Below are 19,332 nucleotides of genomic sequence, written 5' to 3' on the forward strand. Positions count from 1 at the left end.
TCTATAACTCATGAGGCAGTTCTGTTCTTTTATTCATCAGAATCTAAGACAACTGGCTACTTCTGCTAATTTCTACTCCTGAACTCTGAAGCACCAGAAATTCTTTAATGTATTATATTTATATAATATGCAAAAATTTGTGTATTATATGGAATCATATATATATGAATCTGTAGCACTTAGCTTCTAGCAGAGTGCATGACATTAAGTAGCCACATGTTAAATACTTATAAGGTTGAAGTTGATTGACTATATTATGAACTTGGTTACTAATTTATCATAGTAAAATTTTAAGCTATTATAATGTTTTTCCAAATGAGGTTTTCTTTGTTAAGCATTGTAATTCTGTGTTTAGATAAAATTATACTGAAGCAAGTTTATTTTCATGAAAATAAATGTACTTTTATGTTGGCAATCCAAACTCCATTCTTTGGCTTTAAATGAATCAAAATGATTGTACTCGATTTTCAAGATCTTAAACAAGGTCTGAAAGAATCAACAAAGATACTAAATAGCACACTTACAGGATAAAATTTCCTTTTGGGAAAACATAAAATAAAAATTATTTTTTTAAGGAAGTCATCTGATAATTTTACACTAATGTGTTCATAGTTGGTGATCAAACTTGTGGAAATGTTCTGGAAACCTCAAAAATATGGTAAACAACATACTATTTATCTGAAAGTTAAAGGAGGTCATGTCAGAAAAAGAAAATACTTGGGAAGCCATAAGCTTTGCACATAGAGTTGCTCTTAATGGTCTAATATTAATTTAAAGCAAATTTAATTTAAACTTTGAACATATGGACTGTTATTTAATAAATTTTAGAAAAAATAGATTAAAAGAATTGAGGAAAGGAAGGTAGTGGGAGATAAGGAAGCTCATAATAGCCTTTGACTCTCAAAAATAATTTGTGGTGCATGTTTTTATGTTAAATGAATGAATCAGTGGAAACAACGTGTTTATATTGATACTATCAGGAAAAGAGCAAGTGCTTCCAATACAATCACAAATACAGAATAGTCAATTAGAAGCTCCATATGCTGAGAGTCATGAGAACATCACTGTATTAAAACCAAGTATGCTATCATATTTGTTTTCTGAGACTGCCATAACAATTAAACACAAATTTGGTGACTTAAAAGGACAGTTTATTTTCTCACAGTTCTGGAGGCCAGAAGTTGGGCAGGGCTGAACTCCCTCTAGAGCCGCTAGGAGAGATTCTGTTCCTTGCCTCTTTCAGCTTCTAGTGCCTATTGGCATTCCTTGGGTTGTGGCTTCATCATTTCACATCACCTCCTTCTCTGTGTGTCTCTAAACTCCATCTGCCTCTCTCTTATAAGAATACTTGTGATGGCATTTGGTGGGTACCCAGATAATCCAGGATAATCTTTTTTCAAGATTCTTAATTTAGTCACACCTTTTGCCTATAAAGTAATATTCACTCTTTTGCCATGTAGAGTACTATTCACAGATTCTAGGGATTAGGATGTTGTATTGATTTGCTAGTGCTGCCATTACAAAATACCACAGATTTGATAACTTTAACAGTAGAAGTTTATTGTTTCACAGTCCCGGAGGCTAGCAGCCTGAGATCAAGGTGTTGGCAGGTTTGATGTCTCCCAAGGCTCCCTCTTTGGCTTGTAGACTACCCCCTTCTCATTGTGTCCTCATGTGTTCTTTCCTCTCTGCACATGTGCCCCCATTGTCTCTTTGTGTGTCCAAATTTCCTTTTCTTATAAGGACAGTAGTCAGTTTGGCTCACCCTAAAGGCCTCATTTTAACTTAATTTCTTCCTTAAAAACCTTATCTCCACATACAGTCACATTCTGACATACGGGGAGTTAAAGCTTCAACGTGTTAATGTGGGGGGCACAATTCAGCCCATGCCGTACATGAACATATATTTTTTGGGCCACCATTCAGCCCATTACAAGTGTGTAACTTTTGATTGAAATCATAAGAGAAGAAAGCTAAATATAATTTATTATGCTCCATTAACCAATGCAGACAAATGTAGTACATTTACAAGGTAGTCTTATTAATATAGTTAAAATTTCGTGGATAAAGAACTCTATCAGGAGTTTCTGACAGTTAACTAGAAAAATCACTTACATGGAACAGTCATTTCTCAATGAGGCAAGATTAAATGTTAGCATATTGCAAAATCTCACACTGATATTTATTTGGGAATATAAAGAAAGTTTCTCCTTTCATTTATAGATTTATAGATACACTTGTGAAGATTACAATAGAAAAAAATTCTCACTTGGCTAAAGGAAAACATGTAATTTAAGTTGAGGTGTAATTTATACTATACGCTACAATTACCTGACTTTAATGAGAGAATAAAGTAAACTCCAACATACGTTCCTGGGAATCATTCCAGCTCTCAATAATCTGTTGCAGTGGATGCCAGGAAGTGGCTGTTCATAGAAAGATGGCCCAAAGTCCACATCTATACACACAGGATGCTTTCATAGTAGCATTATCTTTGATTACAAAGAAAGTGAACTAATGTTATTATATATATTTGCAGAGATATATCATGCACGTACCATGTACATATGACCAGGACATCTAAGAACATAAAAATTACAAATATAAAAAATCATACCAATATAGCAGAAGGAGTAACACTCCCAAACTCATTTTGTGAGACCACCATCGCCCTGATACCCAAACCAGACAAAGATGTCACAAAGACAGAAAACTACAGGCCAATATCACCGATGAACATAGATGCAAAAATCGTCAACAAAATACTAGCAAACAGAATCCAACAGCACAGATCCAACAGATCCAATCCCAAAGGATCATATAACATGATCAAGTGGGGTTTAACCCAGGAATGCAAGGATTCTTCAATATATGCAAATCATCAATGTGATACACCATATTAACAAATTGAAGGAGAAAAACCATATGATCATCTCAATAGATGCAGAAAAAGCTTTCGACAAAATTCAACACCAATGTATGGTAAAAACCTTCCAGAAAGTCAGCATAGAGGGAACTTACCTCAACATAATAAAGGCCATATATGACAAAGCCACAGCCAACATCGTCCTCAATGGTGGAAAAACTGAAACCATTTTCATTAAGATCAGGAACAAGACAAGGTTGCCCACTCTCAGCAATGTTATTCAACATAATTTTGGAAGTTTTAGCTACAGCAGTAAGAGAAGAAAAAGAAATAAAAGGAATCCAAATCAGAAAAGAAGAAGTAAAGATGTCACTGTTTGCAGATGACATGATACTATACATAGAGAATCCTAAAGACTCTACCAGAAAACTCCTAGAGCTAATCAATGAATTTGATTGGTAAAGTAGCAGGATACAAAATTAATGCACATAAATCTCTTGCATTCCTATACACTAATGATGAAAAATCTGAAAGAGAAATTAAGAAAACACTCCCATTTACCATTGCAACAAAAAGAATGAAATACCTAGGAATAAATCTACCTAACGAGACAAAAGACCTGTATGCAGAAAACTATAAGACATGATGAAAGAAACTAAAGATGATACAAACAGATGGAGAGATATACCATGTTCTTGGATTGGAAGAATCAACATTGTGAAAATGACTCTACTACCCAAAGCAATCTACAGATTCATTGCAATCCCTATCAAACTACCAGTGGCATTTTTCACAGAACTAGAACAAAAAATTTCATAATTTGTATGGAAACACAAAAGACCCCGAATAGCCAAAGCAATCTTGAGAAAGCAAAATGGAGCTGGAAGAATCAGGCTCCCTGACTTCAGGCTATACTACAAAGCTACAGTAATCAAGAGAGTCTGGCACTGGCACAAAAACAGAAATATAGATCAATGGAACAGGATAGAAAGCCCAGAGATAAACCCATGCACATATGGTCACCTTATTTTTATTTTTATTTTTGCAGTACGTGGGCCTCTCACTGTTGTGGCCTCTCCTGTTGCGGAGCACAGAGTCCGGATGTGCAGGCTCAGCGACCATGGCTCATGGGCCTAGCCGCTCCGCGGCATGTGGGATCTTCCTGGACTGGGGCACGAACCCGTGTCCCCTGCATCGGCAGACAGACTCTCAACCACTGCACCACCAGGGAAGCCCTGGTTACCTTATTTTTGATAAAGGAGGCAAGAATATACAATAGAGAAGAGACAGCTTCTTCAATAAGTGGTGCTGGGAAAACTGGACAGCTACATGTAAAAGAATGAATTTAGAACACTCCCTAACACCATACACAAAAATAAACTTGAAATGGATTAAAAACCTAAATGTAAGGCCAGACACCATCAATCTCTTAGAGGAAAACATAGGCAGAACACTCTATGACATAAATCACAGCAAGATCCTTTTTGACCCACCTCTTAGAGAAATGAAAACAAAACAAAAACAAAAACAAATGGGAGCTAATGAAACTTAAAAGCTTTTGCACAGCAAAGGAAACCATAAACAAGACAAAAAGACAGCCCTCAGAATGGGAGAAAATAGTTGCAAATGAAGCAACTGACAAAGGATTAATCTCCAAGATTTACAAGCAGCTCATGCAGCTCAATAACAGAAAAACAACCCAATCCAAAAATGGGCAGAAGACCTAAATAGACATTTCTCCAAAGAAGATGTACAGATTGCCAACAAACACATGAAAGAATGCTCAACATCACTAATCATTAGAGAAATGCAAATCAAAACTACAATGAGATATCATCTCACACCAGTCAGAATGGCCATCATCAAAAAAATCTAGAAACAATAAATGCTGGAGAGGGTGTGGAGAAGAGGGAACCCTCTTGCACTGTTGATGGGAATGTAAATTGATACAGCCACTATGGAGAACAGTATGGAGGTTCCTTAAAAGACTAAAAATAGAACTGCCTGGAGCATTTTAAAACCACATATATTGCCATTGCAGTTTTGTTACTAAATTCAAGATTTTGATACTGAATTCAAGACATTTTAAAATGTCATCTTATGTTTTTATATTGTGTCAACGAATACCATTTAGTGCTTGCTTCAGCAGCACATGTACTAAAATTGGAACAATACAGAGAAGATTAGCATGATCCCTGTGCAAGGATGACACACAAATTCATGAAGTGTTCCATGTTTTTTTAACAATAGCCAGGTCATGGAAGCAACCTAAATGTCCATCAACAGAGGAATGGATAAAGAAGATGTAGTACATATATACAATGGAATATTACTCAGTCATAAAAAGGAATGAAATTGGGTCATTTGTAGAGACATGGATGGACCTAGAGACTGTCATACAGACTGAAGTAAGTCAGAAAGAGAAAAACAAATATCATATATTAACACATATATGTGAAATCTGAAAAAATTGGTATAAATGATCTATTTACAAAGCAGAAACAGACACAGATGTAGAGAACAAATGTATGGATACCAAGGGGGAAGGAGGGATGGGATGAATTGGGAGTTGGGATTGTCATATATACACTATTGATACTATGTATAAAATGGATAACTAATGAGAACCTATTGTATAGCACAGGGATCTCTGCTCAGTGCTCTGTGGTGACCTAAATGGGAAGGAAATCCAAAAAAGAGGCGATATATGTGTATGAATAGCTGATTCACTTTGCTGTACAGTATGAATTAACACAATATTATAAAGCAACTATACTCCAATTAAAAAAATCATTACCATTTAAAATTTTAACTTGTATGTCTAACATTGGTTATCTCTCAGTTTTGTGCTTGTTAAATTTGAAAAGCACACTTTCCTACTCTTTGCATGGGTCACTGCAAAAAATATTGACCAGAATTAGACCAAGGGTAGTTACCCTGTTAGAGATTTACTTTAGGTAGTATTGCATCATTCATCAATATTATTAACATGCAATTATTTAAATAGTGGCTAATCTGGGTACCATGCAGTTAGTTGGATCAGCTCAGGTTTTGAGATAATGTGATTTTATGCTTCTGGCCTCTGGTCTGAGGCTAGTACAGAAAGAGGTCTATTTGTTATTCTTTCTCAAAATAGAAGACCTGGAACCAAAAAACACAAACAATTAAATGCCACAGCAAATTGTGAAAAGTCTAGTTAGTTTCACAAATCTTTACCTGTGACTTGCTAAAGTCAAATTAGGAAGAAGGCAAGGGCAAATGTAGTACAATTTTAGTTTATAAAAAATGGTTAAAAATTTGAAAAAGCAGGCATATTTTCTCTAACATAATAATCATGCGAAAATCTCTCTTAGTAGTAATGTCTCAAAATTTGCTTCTTAAACCATTCAAGAAGATTATTTTTATACCTGCCTTCTGGAGTGATTTATTTTTATTTTTATTTTTATTTATTTATTTATTTTTAACATCTTTATTGGAGCATAATTGTTTTACAATAGTGTGTTAGTTTTTCCTTTACAACAAACTGAATCAGTTATACATATACATATGCTCCCATATCTCTTCCCTCTTGCATCACCCTCTCTCCCACCCTCCCTATCCCACCCCTTGGAGTGATTTATTTTTGAAGGGTGGTAAATTGTATATTTATATGTTTGTTACCCGAACAATGAACAGTTTCTCCATGCTGCATTTTGCTGCCAAATTAATTTATTTAGTAATAGATAAACTTTCTCTGTCAGTTAGGAATACTGGTCGAAGGATCAAACCCTGACTAAGGAATTTAGTGGAATGATACTAGTGGGGAGGGAAATATTCATGAGAAGGGGGCAGGTGGTAGGTATGGTAGGTAGGTAGGGGTGCTGTCTAAAGAGTCAGGGGCATAGCAAGCTGTCCACAGCCAGAGTGACCAGAAGCAGCCATGAATGACCGTCAACTGCACCTCTGTCTTCTTACCCTCCTCGGGATGGGATTCAGTGTCTTGAGAGTTGGCTTCTGATTGGCCAAGCTTACATCATGAGCTTTCTCCCAGCTATATCCTGGAGAAGAATCTGTTCCTCCTTTCTTTCATAGTGGGAAACAGAAGCCTGATTGTATTAATTTTCCAGGGCTGCAGTAACAAAATACCACAGACTGCATGGCTTAAACAACAGAAATTTATTTTCTTGCAGTTCTAGAGGCTAGAAATCCAACATTGAGGTTTCAGGAGGGTTGGTTCCTTCTGAGGGCTGTGACGAAAGAATCTTTTCCAGGCCTCTTTTCTTTGTTTGTAGATGGCCAGATTCTCCATGTATCTTCACTTACTCTCCCCCCTCTGCGTGTCTGTGTCTAAATGTCCTCTTACAAAGATAGCATCGTATTGGATTAGGGCTCACTCTAATGATGCTATTTTAATTTATATCTTTAAAGACCCTATCTCCAAATATAGTTACATTCTAAAGTACTAGGAATTAAGAACATCAGCACATGAATTTGTGTGGGTGTGTGTCGGAGGGGCACAATTCAGCTTATAACACTGACATTGCTCTTCCATTGACACAGTACAATGTACAGGAGAAGTAACTTTCCCACAATAAAAACTGGCTTGCTCTTACAAAGAGGAATGGCTTCGGAGCAGCTAAAAAATGATAAACATTATTCTACATTTTTTTTGTAACCATATTTATGGAAGTTAATTTTTATTTTTTTAAATTGCAAGAAAATACTATGTACAGGAAACTTGAAGATCTAAAAAAAATCAACCACATATAATATTCAAGGTTGGTAAAGGTACAAGAAAATGAACATGTCCTCTCTGCTGGTGGGAATGCAGGCTTTTATAATCCTTGCTATCATTCTACTTTTATACACTGCTGAAGTGGAGTTGTCTCACTTAAATCTCTCTTCAAGAAAAAATTTGCTATTCAGGTGCAAGGAGTGCAGTTAGCAGACAATCTGCTGTTTTTGGCTTCAGCTTTCAAGCTATGGCTCTGCTCTTTTCGGGCAGCCTCCAGCCAATGAGTGGGCATGGCGGGGGGTACTAGGGCCTGGCCATTTCTGTCCAACCCCGACCTCCTCTAATAGGCACTCTTTGCTTTGGAGCTGCCTTTTAGTTTGTCTAAGACTTGGTCAAATCTACATAGTGAACTGAGCTTTGTTTTCTCGCTGTCTTTATTTTTCATAATTCTTTGTTACTCCATTTATGAATTTGCAGATCTTTGTACTTTTCAGTGATGTAAACCCTGTGGTTTTAATGTAATATTTGTTTTCTTTCACTATTTTATCCTTAATGACATCATGGAAATTTTGTTGTATATTTTTCTGAAATCAGTTAAATTATATTATTGGCAGTTCACTATCTTCAAGCCTAATTTGGGACTCCTTAATTTAGTGACTCATTTAAGGCCTAGATAGAAAGTAGGGGAGAGAGATAGAGACAGAAAACAGGGAGATGTCTCCCTCTGAGTATTTGTATGGTAGAATATAAAACTGAGTGACTTTTGGTGACCGTGGGCTATGCTATGGACTTACGAGCAGAAGAAGGACTGCAGTTAGAACAAAGAGTCAAGCAGATATAGAGAAAAGCAGACCGAGAGAGGGAGAGTCTGTTCTGGCTCCTTACGGAAGGACTAACGGACTCTTTGCTCCAGTCTGGGATAGGGCATCCAGTCCCAGCTCCATATCTGAGTCTAGGCTGATCTTCACTCTGGCTTTGGTGCAACCCTCTAGAAGTCTTCTAATGAATTCCCTTGACTTTGCATATATTAGTTTAAATTGGGTTGCGGTGTTTTGCAACTCAGAAAGTTTTCACTATCACAGAGCGTCAGCACTTTGCATAACATAATAGGCAATCAGAAAATTTCAGTAAAATCTACATCTTGTTGCGTTTTTTAGGTCTTTCAACTATGTCTTCTTGGTGGTCACAAAACTTCTTTTATTGTTTGAATTTATACAGTCTGAAGCTGTAGATATGTGATAATGCTAAGCGCAGTGTTCTGCAATCTGTTGTCACTTATGACATATTACTTAGCAAAAATAATAACAGGGATGGGGGAGAGAGACTATTGGACTACTATTGGACTAAAGGAAAAAATTTCCTCTTCATTAAAGAATCAGATTTTAGGTAAAGAATTTTTGTTTATCTGAAGAGTTCATTTTCCAGTTATTCTTTGGTAGGGCAAGGTTTTAGGTTTACAGTGGAGCAGGGGAACTAGACAGAAACAGCTTCCCTAACTGAGCTCTGAATCTGTACATAGACCAGCAGAGAAATTGTCAATGGAGTTGACAACTGTCAATGGAGTTTAAACTATCTGAGAAGGAGGGTGGCATTCTTTTATTTGGATGAGGTCTCTAGGTCACCTGAGAACATGGGTTTCTTCATAGAGTCCCCAAATGGGACGTAATATTCCACAGAGAATGCTAGAGGCAAAAATTCAGAGGGATTAAAATTGGTAGACATGGAAGAGTCTGTTCTTTTTTGCGGTAGGTGGGCCTCTCACTGTTGTGGACTCTCCCGTTGCGGAGCACAGGCTCCGAACGCGCAGGCTCAGCGGCCATGGCTCATGGGCCCAGCCGCTCCCAGGCATGTGGGATCTTCCCGGACCGGGGCACGAACCGGTGTCCCCTGCATCGGCAGGCGGACTCTCAACCACTGTGCCACCAAGGAAACCCGAGTCTGTTCTTACAATGATCTAATGGTCCAAATATACTGAAACCTAGGTCTCTGAGGATAAAAGTGCTTAGTTTGACCTCAGACACCATGAGAGCATCTTCTGTCCTATGTAGCAATTCAGGGTATCTTTCCTTCCTTAGCCAATATCATGCTAGATTTCCTCTTCACTAAGAGATGAGCTTTGATTTTCACCCTACTTTTTCCAGGTGTTTCACACTCATATGCTGATCTGGAGCCTTCATGTTGATTCCCGAGGGCAGGCCTCATCTTGAATATGATTTAGGGGATTGACTGGAAGTCCATGCTCTGACCATAGGTCTTGGAGTCACCTTCCAAGTTCTCTGAGATGTCTCCTCAGCATCTTGGCAGCAACATCTTATCCTTTTTAATCTTGTCACTCTCTGCAACAAGGCATAGGGGTCCTGAACTTGTTCTCCTGATCATTTTGTTGCCATTAGGAAATGAGTGAGCTCTGCCTTTCTCCCTTTTTTCAGCTGTTGTTTTTGATGATTCCCGACTTCCTCTCTGATCCTGGAACCTGTGAGTGGAAAATGTAAGATGATGAAGCATACAAGCTGGTGGTGTTTTCCAAGTGTGTGTGCAGGCAGTATTTCATCTATTAATTGATGATGATGGTGCCCACAGGGCCAGAGGGATCTTCACATCATCTCCAAGCCCTTTTAACAGCTGACACAAACCAGATCTTATAGTTAACAAAGAAGATAGGGTTTTCCATAGATAGCCCATGCAGCTCATACCCAGGGCCTGTGAGATTTCTGATGGAATTATCTCTCAATTATTATAATGAAGCTACATGGTTAATGCTGTCACTTGGACATTGATAGAAAAAAATGTGTGCTTGACTAGACTTTTAAGTATAATGTCTAAGACAAGATAATTGCAAGCAAATCTTACTAATTTTTGATTACTTAGTAATGGAAGAAAACAAGTAGATGGTTTATTTTGGAAAAAAGTGAGTAACACATCATTCTGCAGTGCCAATAGCTCATACAAGCAATGGGAAAGAGTGGTGGACACAGGGCTTTGGAGATCCTTTCCTCTGATTTTCAGTGCCAGTTCTGACCCTTTCTTATGGTGTGACTCAACCCCTCTAAACTGGTAATAGTCTTACCTATCTCATAAGGTTTTTTTGCTAGAATTACATGTGATAATACCTATAATTTAAAAATACAGTATTACATTATAAATCCAAACATTTGTAAAAACATCTTGCATATTGTTTGGTGCCCGATAGAGGGTAATTTATTCATAAAAACTTCTTGAGCACCTACACTATATATAGGCAGTTTGCTAGTATGGGGGATAAGAGGACAGATAAGTCAAAGTTCTTGCTTCCAGAAGGTTACAGTCTAATCAGAAATAAAGATATATAAATAGACATTTTTAGTGCAATGTGGTGAGGGCAATCACAGAGAAGACATAAGGAAGTTAGAAGCACAGAGGAGAGACGTGTAACAAGGCTGGAGGTGGAGGTGGGATCAGGGAAGGCTCTGGGAATAAATGCCTGAGCTGATAGTGAGCCAGAAAATAATGAACAAAGATGAGATGTATACATTTTCAAGATGATATCACATTCACTATATATGAGTTTACTTTTTATTTTCTTTAATTCACATTGAATCACCAATGTTTTTCATATTTTTGGTCAATTATTGGTGGTTCCAGGACTCAATTTGTTGGTGTTAGGGAAGGAGGAACCAAATTTATGGACCATTGTGGGTTTATAATTGCATATTAAAATTCTTCACATTGGTCTTTAAAAGACCAGCCACCAAAAGACTAAGAAGAAAAAAATAAGACTAGAAAGACATTAAAAGTGGGAAATATCAGGCGTTATGAAATTAGACTCTGGGAAGTATAAACTGGAGGGAAAATTAAGGCAGTAGATATGACTGGTATGTCCACATGTTTTAATCTTGCTTTCTTGAGGTGGAAGCTGCCTAGCAACAGAGGCACCACTAGGCCCACTCTCCACAACTGGTCAGCCCTTTAAGGCTGGAGTTGTTGAGATCAGGGGTTACAGTTTAGGCCCTCCCTGGTTTAGAGCAGTTTACGGATTATTTATAACTAAGTACTTTAAAGTCCTGGGACACGCAGAACCCAGAAGACTCAAGGCAGAGCTCTGGGAGTTGGTTAATAATATGCAGCTTTGTTGCCAGTTAAACAGAATTTTGTGGACTAACCTTGGGACTTTATAAATTTTGACAATTAGTAAATTCATTCTAACTACCAATAGGCATTCAGAACACAATCCAGCTGTAAGATAGAGTAACTTAACCATGTCTTTTTCAGGCCTTGAGGTAACTCTATGGAAGTCTGGAGTTTGTACCTAAAATTAATAAATGCCATTTAGTGACTGTTTCTTCATTTTTGTGCTCTGTTGTTAATACATTTCCTGGGTATTGCATCTCTAGAATCCTCTCAATGCCTTTTCAATTAACAATTTGGTTGAATAAAAAATCAAGTAGCATTTATGGGATTAAGTGTATAGGGCATTTTGCTGAGTAGGTTTATAAAATAGAGTTCTGAATTTCAAGATGCTTGCACCATAATATCATTCCAAGAACAAACCAACACTTGGGCCAGGCCTTCAGGAAATGCAAACATCTGGATTAAAAAATATGTCAGGAACAATCAATCATCCAGTTTTGTCAACATGATGCCAAAGACCTAGATTATTGAAAAGATTTCCAACCAGATGTTATGTAGTCTGTGGATGTACCTAGAATCAAAACTAAAAACAGAGACCAAGGAATAACATACATCAACAGTTTTCCGTTTGAGTCCATTGCATACATTTTTGGTTTTTGAGCTGGAACAAGGAGAAAGTTAAGTTCAGAATTTATGCAGATGATGGAGGATTTTTTCCTTACAGTGACCTGTAAGATAGTCATTAAAGAATAAGTAAAGAATATTTAAATATTATGTTGAAAACATACTAGGTGCTAGCAGAAAGCAACATAGAATTTTGGCTGACTCTATGTAGACTTTATTTGGGATTGTACAAACTGAGAAGCATTTAGTCTTTTTTACAGGAAACAAATGGAATTTTTTTGGTTTTGTTTTAGTTTAAAAAATCTCTCTCTTTTTTTTTTTTTTTGGTGGTACGCGGGCCTCTCACTGCTGTGACCTCTCCCGTTGTGGAGCACAGGCTCCGGACGCGCAGGCTCAGCGGCCATGGCTCACAGGCCCAGCCGCTCTGCGGCATGTGGGATCTTCCCGGACTGGGGCACGAACCTGTGTCCCCTGCATCGGCAGGCGGACTCTCAACCACTACGCCTCCAGGGAAGCCCTAAAAAAGCTCTATTTTTGAAATGTTTTAAAATAAATGTATTTATTTTATAATAAAGCAAAAATACTTTTAAGTGCTAAGAGCTACCATTTATTGAGCACTTACTAAGTGGCTTGCTCTGTACTAAGTACATTTCCTGAAATAAACTCAGAAAATATGTACTGTTGTTACCCTCCTCTTGCAGATTAGAAAACTGAGGCACTGAGAAGTTCAATAATTACTCAGGACTTCACAACTCTTAGATAGTAGAGTTGGGATTTGAAGTCAGGCATTTCATCTCCAGAGTCTGCCTTATCCACTCAAGTAGACTGTATTCTAGCAGCCCTGCCCTGGGAATCTGGGGCAAATCTGAAGTAGGTTAACAAGGTCTTCAATAGAACAACAACTGGAAACAACAACAATGGCAATAATAATGGTAAATAAATATTGAGGACTTAATATGTTATAGTGATTTTAACTTTATCTCTAATTTTTAATACTCCTCTTACATTAATACATTGTACAGATAGGGACGCTGCAATGTGGAGAGGTTGGGTAATGACCAATATCACCAGGTTCTTATATGGTGGAGCCAGGAGTGATTCCTGGTCCGGGGTCAGATTATTAAAACACTAGGCTCATGTCTTCACTCCCTGCAGTTGTCACAGTGTTTTGGGGTCCTCTGTGATGCAGGTACCCAAGAGATGTTCTGGGTATCTCCTTTGGTCACTCTTCTCAGTCCTCCTTCCTCCCTTTTAGGCAGCTCTTTCTCTTGGTCCGGTTCATGGTCTAATTCTTAGGAGTGTCTTATTCCATTTCCTTAGGGCTCTGTTCTCGAGAACACTGTGGTTGCCTGGGCTTGGATTTTCCTTCAAGATAGAACTTGATCTTCACCTATGGGAAGTGTGGTCAGTTGACAGCCTCCAGCTGCTAATGCCTTCAGGACCCACTTCAGTTTTCCAGATGAAGCTATGCTCTTCCTGGGCAGTGATAGCCAGCTACTGAGCACAGAGGTACTAGGACCCGGCCAATTCTACCTGATAAAGCGTTGTTCCACTGCTCCTCATTGTGTTGGCAAGACTTTGTCAGATCTGTGTGGTAATCTGATCTTTTCCCCATCCCATCCTGCTTCCTCTCCCTTTTTATTTCTCACAAGCATTAACCCACCCTTTCTCCAGTCACTACACAATAAACCTCTTGCACATCTAATATCATCTCAGTGCCCACTTCCCAAGGGACCCATTGGTACTACAACTGAGTGGGTGATCTATCCAAGGCAGAAGATGAGTTTAAGTGGGGGTAGTGTGCTACCCATCTGTGGTAACACATTATTCACTGACAGGAGGTATCTGTCATTAGCATAGAGTTGGAAATATGAATAGGAACCTTAGGAGTGTGATAGGGGGAGAGAGAGAGAATGAGAGAGAGAGAATAAACACATGTGGGTGGTGAGCTCAAATGAAGACTTAGGTAGATGTTTAGTCTATTCTATTTATCCATAGGTCTGTCATTTAGCCCTTCTTTATTTGCTCTTAAGCTATAGTGTTGAAGAATATTGTAATTCATAGGTTGAAATAAGCACAAAAAACCCACCAAAAGCACTAATTTTTGTTTTATTTTATTATCAATCTATAGTCAATTTTCAAGTACTCACAAAGTGCCTAGAACAATACCTGACACACGGTAGTGAGCTCTCAATAAATATTTATTGAATAAATGAAAGAATGAATAAAAGTTAAAAAAATTCAACACATATACTTTTGAGCCAGTAAAAATAGTTCTCCAGGATGGCTAATCATGACAGTTGTGTAGTGAGCTCTCAATAAATATTTATTGAATAAATGAAAGAGTGAATAAAAGTTAAAAAAATTCAACACATATACTTTTTTTTTTTTTTTTTTTTTTTTGCGGTACGCGGGCCTCTCACTGTTGTGGCCCCTCCCGCTGCGGAGCACAGGCTCCGGACGCGCAGGCCCAGCGGCCATGGCTCACGGGCCCATCGCTCCGCGGCACGTGGGATCTTCCCGGACCGGGGCACGAACCCGCGTCCCCTGCATCGGCAGGCGGACTCTCAACCACTGCGCCACCAGGGAAGCCCAACACATATACTTTTGAGCCAGTAAAAAGAGTTCTCCAGGATGGCTAATCATGACAGTTGTCAATAGATAGAAAATTTTCAGGCCAACTAAAAGGAAAACTTCATTTTGTACACAAAGCCATTTGCCCTTGCCAGACAGTATCCCACAGCATAGTTAACATCTGAAAGCCTGTATAAGGGAGTGGGCTTAAGTCCCACCCTCTGGGACTTGGATTGTAATAGGACTTCCTGGTCAAATGAAAAGTCAAGTCACTGTTGCGGCTGAGAAACCAAGGGACGGCTTATGACGAGGGGAACCCCCAAAACAATCTGAATATTCATACAATCTAAGAAAAATAGCAAGTTTTCTGTGTCTCTGGCTTCAAGTTATATAACTACTTCTTCAAATCAGAGAGCTGCCCAGAAGCGCTTCCTATTCAGAAAATCTGGAGATGCCCCTGCATTCTTCTAAAAAGTGTATATGATCTGAATGGGTTAGAGGTTGTGTTGGCAGATTGGAGAACTCTTAGGGAAGCACCTTGAATTCTCAAAGGGAGGCAGTTACAGGATTGCAATGAAAGGTGGGAAGGGCTATGATTGGCTCACTTGGGAGACTCAGCTGACATTGGATTGAAGTTCTGAGACACAGGTGATATTAATGCTCCTTGTAAATTGTAATTGGTGTAGGAGTACTGCTATGCAAAATTCCTCATATAATCTCACTTTGTTTTAGTGTTTTTTGTGGTGTAACTTGGTGATGCAGTAGAAGACATGAGTATATCTTATCCTATTTGAGAAAGAATTTGGACAGCAATACAATTTCGTTAAAAATTGGAGCAAATTGCAGTTTGAGGAGGCCAATATAATATGGTAGAGACGATAACAGAAAATGGTGAGGGATTTCCCTGGTGGCGCAGTGGTTAAGAATCCGCCTGCCGATGCAGGGGACACGGATTCCAGCCCTGGTCAGGGAAGATCCCACATGCTATGGAGCAACTAAGCCTGTGCGCCACAACTACTGAGCCTGCACTCTAGAGCCCACGAGCCACAACTACTGCAGCCCATGCACCTAGAGCCCACACACAGCAACGAACACCCAACGCAGCCAAAATTAAATTAATTTTAAAAAAAGATAGTGGTGAGTAAAATAAATTGGAACAAGTATGTTTTCATTGTATTAGATTGAAAAATCACTAATGTAATACTAGTTCTCCTTATACATAATTAAATAAAATGTTTTTATATTAATTTATCAAATTGTAAGATTATTTTATGCGGTTTGAATGAAAGTGAAGGGTCTCACTGTTGAGGAAAAATGGAATATTTCAAAAGAAAAAACAATGGATAAAGAATATTTAGAAAGGATATGTGAAAAATAATGAGGGATAGTCAACTATGGCAAATATTTCATTCCGATATAATACAGCAAAGTTGATTTAAAGGAAATTGATAAGAATAAAATAAATTTAAATCTGAGATGTCAATCTCTAAACACTGTAATATTTAAGGTAATGCCAACTAAATCATTTGTTACTGATGTCAGAACATTCAGGTATTTGGGGAAAATGTCATTTAAAAAATTATGCTTCTACTACGTACTGGTTATGAATTATTCAGTAATAATTCATAATGGGGGTGATATTATTTACAGCACATTTCCTGCCAATGTCTGTTTTTCACTAAATTTTTCTTTTTTAAACTTGAGGCAGCTTCACAATGTAATTGGTAATAGAAGCAGATGGCACATCTTTGACCCTTCTAGGCAATCTATTATTTTCAAGATATGGGGACAGGCAGTATGCACTAAAATCAGCCCTATCTTTTTTAGCTGTCAAAGAGTAGACTTGGTCATAAAATTTGAGTAACCTGAGAGATCTTCTAGTCCAATTCTTATATTTTACAGGTGAGAAAATGCTTGGTTAGAGAGGTAGTAAATTGATCAGCTCAAGGTCATGTAGAAGTAAATAGGACCAGATCTCAGCCACTTGACTTACTGTTAGAGTTTCCTTGCCCCCACTTCTAGTATCAAGGTTGCCTTTTCTATTTGGGGAGATTAGAATATTTATATAATATATAAAATTATAAAACATTTTAAGCATCCTGAAAGTTAGCAAGAATAATATAACTCTGGAGTACTTTCTCACTCAGTTCTGTCAAAACTTAAAACACTGCCATATTTTCATCATCTTTTAAAATATATATCATGATAGCCTTTGTCTTCTTTTATAGATCAGAGCAACTACATTCAATTTACACTGAAATGATAGCCATGGATTTTCTTGGTAACTTTAAAAGTCAATTACATAAACACTCTCAGTACCTTAAAAATAATAAATAATGAAAATGAAGTATTATTACCAATATTAGTAATATTAGTAATAAGTAGACATCATTGTTCTGCTTATTGTACGACAGGAACTTATTTACATGTATTATTTTATATAAAGTCACATTTTGTTATTCTCCGAGGGTTCAACTCATTTTCTTCTAGACAAAATTATCTATCTTTTGTTATTCTTTCTGGCTGAAATAGTAATGTGTTACATAGGCCTGTTTTTTCTGTTGGGCCAAAAGGCTGCTAATAGCCTAAGCGGTTTATTTGTATGGGAAAAAAACAAGTGCTTTATTTTTGGGGTGATGCCACCTCCTGTTGAGCTCTTCAACTTCAGGAGCAGAACTGGTGCTAGATTTCTGTCTCTACTAGTCCCCTTAATTGGCCATTCTTTTTTTTTTTTTTTTAACATCTTTATTTGAGTATAACTGTTTTACAATAGTGTGTTAGTTTCTCTTTTACAACAAAGTGAATCAGTTATACGTATACATATGTTCCCATATCTCTTCTCTCTTGCATCACCCTCCCTCCCACCCTCCCTATCCCACCCCTCTAGGTGGTCACAAAGCACAGAGGTGAACTCCCTGTGCTATGCGGCAGCTTCCCACTAGCTATATAATTTACATTTGGTAGTGTGTATATGTCCCTGCCACTCTCTCACATCGTCACAGCTTAGCCTTCCCCCTCCCCATATCCTCAAGTCCATGCTCTAGTAGGTCTGTGTTTTATTCCCGTCCTACCACTAATCTCTTCATGACATTTTTTTCTTAGATTCCATATATATGTGTTAGCATACGGTATTTGTTTTTCTCCTTCTGACTTACTTCACTCTGTATGACAGACTCCAGGTCCATCCACCTCATTACAAATAACTCAGATTCATTTCTTTTTATGGCTGAGTAATATTCCATTGTATATATGTGCCACATCTTCTTTATCCATTCATCTGTTGATGGACATTTAGGTTGCTTCCATGTCCTGGCTATCGTAAATAGAGCTGCAATAAACATTTTGGTACATGACTCTTTTTGAATTATGGTTTTCTCAGGGTATATGCCTAGTAGTGGGATTGTGGGGTCATATGGTAGTTCTATTTGTAGTTTTTTAAGGAACCTCCATACTGTTCTCCATAGTGGCTGTATCAATTTACATTCCCACCAGCAGTGCAAGAGGGTTCCCTTTTCTCCACACCCTCTCCAGCATTTATTGTTTCTAGAGTTTTTGATGATGGCCAATCTGACCAGTGTGAGATGATATCTCATTGTAGTTTTGATTTGCATTTCTCTAATGATTAATGATGTTGAAATTGGCCATTCTTGTTTAGAGCCAACCCATACACTTTATGGTGGTGACTCTGATGGCCAGAAAGAGCACTCTCAAGGCTGGTGAGAAGTATTGTGAAAACATTTGAACCTGCTTTTGGATGGGTTTATTGAAATTATGTTTGAATATTGATTACACCCAACGATGTTCTGAAAGTTCACATCAGAGAGAATGAGGAAAGCATGCTGTGAATGAAGACTGGACAGAGGAGAAGCTGGGAACCCATCCAGATTTTTCTCACAGAAATCAAGCCTTCCTTCAAACATCCTGAATCAAAATGTTTGGATGTCAAAGCACATTCCTCCTGAGAATGAGATGGACTGAGAGCTAAAGCGACTGAGATGAAAGAAGTGTAATGTAAGGTAACAAAAAGTCTTGTCTGCCTCCAATAATTTCTACATCTTCTCCCTCCTGAAGTTTCCCCCCCAGAGTACAATAAAGATGGCAACTTTGTCATCCTCACCCACCATGTCCATCACCTTATATTTCACCCATCTTATACTTCTCATCTTTCCCCAAATCAGGTAAAGACTTTCACATTTCCTGTCATTTATTAATGCCACTTATTTCCTGGCCTGAATTTCCTTTCTTTCCTTTACCTGGAAAACTTCTACTAGTCAGGTTTCAGGAATGCAACTCAGGAATAGGGTAGTTAAATAGAGATAAGCAAAACTACATATTTAGACTACTATAATTTGGATCTCAAAAGTCGAAACTCAAAGAAGTGTCTGCTACATAGTATGAACTCAAAATATGTTAGTAGTTTTTCCTTATGGCAGCACACGGTGGCAAG

At 37.9% G+C, this 19,332-nt stretch overlaps 1 non-coding gene across 1 annotated transcript; it reads left to right on the forward strand.

Annotated features, from left to right (window-relative positions):
- The first annotated feature begins 4,999 nt into the window (after positions 1-4,999).
- Positions 5,000-5,106, forward strand: LOC131766041 (U6 spliceosomal RNA). Its single transcript, XR_009338344.1, has one exon. It is a non-coding gene; the product is annotated as a U6 spliceosomal RNA (small nuclear RNA).
- The last annotated feature ends 14,226 nt before the right edge of the window (positions 5,107-19,332 follow it).

Source organism: Kogia breviceps, chromosome 11 (genome assembly GCF_026419965.1).
Source record: "Kogia breviceps isolate mKogBre1 chromosome 11, mKogBre1 haplotype 1, whole genome shotgun sequence".
Classification (NCBI taxonomy): Eukaryota; Metazoa; Chordata; class Mammalia; order Artiodactyla; family Physeteridae; genus Kogia; species Kogia breviceps.